The sequence below is a fragment of the Trachypithecus francoisi genome, unplaced genomic scaffold (genome assembly GCF_009764315.1).
Source record: "Trachypithecus francoisi isolate TF-2019V2 unplaced genomic scaffold, Tfra_2.0 Lachesis_group3, whole genome shotgun sequence".
In the NCBI taxonomy this organism is placed as follows: domain Eukaryota; kingdom Metazoa; phylum Chordata; class Mammalia; order Primates; family Cercopithecidae; genus Trachypithecus; species Trachypithecus francoisi.
The window spans coordinates 147,478,705-147,481,842 of NW_022681468.1; the positions used below are offsets into that span (position 1 = coordinate 147,478,705).

At 41.2% G+C, this 3,138-nt stretch overlaps 1 pseudogene across 1 annotated transcript; it reads right to left on the reverse strand.

The window, feature by feature from the left end:
• Positions 1-447: 447 nt before the first annotated feature.
• Positions 448-1,523, reverse strand: LOC117070801 (annotated as a pseudogene). The gene has a single exon (XR_004432061.1). The product of XR_004432061.1 is annotated as a myosin regulatory light chain 12B-like (transcript).
• Positions 1,524-3,138: the final 1,615 nt, after the last annotated feature.

Sequence of the window (3,138 nt, forward strand, 5' to 3'; positions counted from 1 at the left end):
TGCCTGCTGGTGTAGCTGTGGTCATGGTTGCACAATTTTTAAAAATGTTACAATGGGCCTTACAATGGATTCATTTATCTTGAAATGGTAGGCAACCACAGCTGCAGATCTATAGTACATAACAAGCAATTCAACTTTTTCTTATAATGTCATGACATTTCTCTGCTTCTTGAGAGCACTTCCAGCATCACTAGTGGCACTTTGTACTGGTCCCCTGATGTTGTTCAAGACTTATAGTATTGCACTGAATATGGTGAAAACACTCAAGAACCTCAAGAGATCACTTGATTGTGATACACAGTTGACTGAAGAGAGGAACTGCTCTGATGATTAGCATCACAGAGTTTTAAGCAGATACTGGCAACACTTGACTCACTAAAACAGGAGGCAGTTACAAAATTGCAGTAGTACAGTACGTACTAGTTTATAGAGTTATGTTTTTTTGGGGGGGCTTTCACATTTGTTGATTTTTATTGGCGACCTCTTTTTCAATACAATTTATGCCCTCATCCCCATTTCCAGTCTGATTATACAAGTGCTAAGTGGCAGAAAGGTCTGGAATAAATACATTAAAAAAAAAAAGAGGCAAAGCTGTGAAACTAAGTTGCATGCAACAGGTTCTACGAAGGTGGGGGAAGTGTGTGAGAAATAAAACAGAGTAAGACAATGTAATTGGCAAGTTTTAGCTAAAGTTCTTTTCAGTCATCTTTATCTTTTACTCCGTGTTTCAGGATGCTTGTGAACTCAACGTAATTGAAATTCCCCTTTTTGTCAATAGGTGCTTCTCTGTACAGCTCATCCACCTCCTCATCTGTAAACTGATCCCCCATGGTTATCAGCAGCTCTCTCAGGTAATCTTCCTGAGTGGTGCCTGTTCTTCATCAAAGCAAGCAAAAGTATTTCTGATGACATCTTCAGGATCTGTGCCATTTAACTTCTCACCAAACATGGTGAGGAATGTGGTGAAATTAATGGGCCCTGGTGCCTCATTCATCATGGCATCAAGGTATGCATCAGTGGGATTCTTCCCTAGAGAAGCAATCTAACATATCATGCAAATCTTCCTTATTGATGAAACCATCCCTGTTCTGATCAATCGTGAAGGCCTCTTTGAACTCCTGAATCTGTGACTGCTCAAACATGGCAAACACATTGGATGTTACACACTGAGGGCGCTTCTTGGTGGTCTTGGTCTATGCCTTTTTGCTCGACATGGTGCTTGTTTAATTCTGGCGCCAAACCCCAGAACCGAGGCCACTCTGTGCAAGATGGTGACAGTGAAGAGCGCGGGGCTGTGGCTGAACAGTGGCAGCGATGGAGTTATGATTTAATATTGCATTTTAAATTTGCTTACATGTACAGTCTATGTTTTCATAAAATTTAACTTTTAATAGATTGGTGTATTTTGTAGTAGTAAATGATGGACTAGTATCTACATATATCTTTTGCATTCAAGATATCTGTAGGCCACACACTTCATCTATGAACTTTTCTTTTTTTTGTTTTTGAGACAGAGTTTTGCTCTTGTTGCCCAGGCTGGAGTGCAATGGCATCACCTCAGCTCATTGCAACTCCACCTCCTGGGTTCAAGCAATTCTCCTGCCTCAGCCTCCCAAGTAGCTGGGATTATAGGCATGTGCCACCATTCCTGGCTAATTTTGTAATTTTCCTAGAGACGGGGTTTCTCCATGTTGGTCAGGCTGGTCTCGAACTCCCAACCTAAAGTGATCACCTGCCCGCCTTGGCCTCCCAAAGTGCTGGGATTACAGGCATGAGCCACTATGCCTGGCCTGTGAATTTTTCAAGTTGTCACAAAGCTCCAAACAAATTTCCAATATATTTATTGAAAAAAAACAACTGTGGTCCCACACAGTGGCTCACTCCTGTAACCCCAGCACTTTGGGAGGCCAAGGTGCGTGGATCACGAGGTCAAGAGATCGAGACCATCCTGGCTAACATGGTGAAATCCTGTCTCTACTAAAAATACAAAAATTAGCCAGACATGATGGTGTGCACCTATAATCCCAGTTACTCGGGAGGCTGAGGCAGGAGAACTGCTTGAACCCAGGAGGCAGAGGTTGCAGTGAGCTGAGATCATACCACTGCACTCTAGCCTGGTGACAATGAGTCTTATCTCAAAAAAAATAAATAAAATAAAAAATTGCATATACCTGTGCACTTCAAACTTATGTTGTTCAAGGGTCTAATGCATAATTTTTCAGTAAACTCAATTAGTGGATTCCCCAAATTGTGCGATAAACCTTTTATGTAAATTCATGTGTTTTATAGATATGTGAAGAAATCCCACAATACACTAATTACAGCCTTATTAAAATCGCAACTCTATTATAGATTTTGCATGTCAAGAAATCCTCAGACTATGTTCCTGACTTCACTGAGGGTTTCAGAGGATAAATCAGGGGTCAGACTGGTAGAGTCACATAGAGAAAGAAAGAAAATAAGAAAAATGCTAGGAAAACCAGGCAGCATCTCAATTATTCCAGAATGGTCTTCACAAACTGGCATCACTACTATGCTGGTAATAAATTTACAAATATCACACACCTCTTCTAGTGTAAGTAGAAAACAGACATTCAGGCTAGGTGCAAGGGGCTCACACCTGTGATCCCAGCACTTTGGGAGGCCAAGATTGTTTGAACCCAGGAGTTCAAGACCAGCCTGGGCAACACGACAAGACCTCATCTCTACAAAAAAATTTAAAAATTAGCTGGGTGTGGTGGGGCACAGTTGTAGTCCCAGCTACTTGGGAGGCTGAGGTGGGAGGATCCATTGAGTCCAGGAGGTTGAGAGTGCAGTGAGCTATGATTGTGCCACTGCACTCCGGCCTGGGTGAGAGCAAGACAATCTCCAAAAAAAAAAAAAAAAAAAAAAAAAGGCATGCAGAGCTGATTTTTGTTTTTAGTATCCACACATCTAAAAGTTGAATAATTAAAGAAAAATTAATCAGCACTGACTAACTTTGGAAGAGTATTACATTAGCTTTTCCCTTTAAAGTAGACCTCAGGCTTAACTTACCTCCAGCTCTTTTGATTCTGATAGCCTGTATGCCTATACTGTATAAGCTAAAGAGTACATCAGTCCTTTCTACCACTTTAAATTCAGACTAGGGCTACAAAA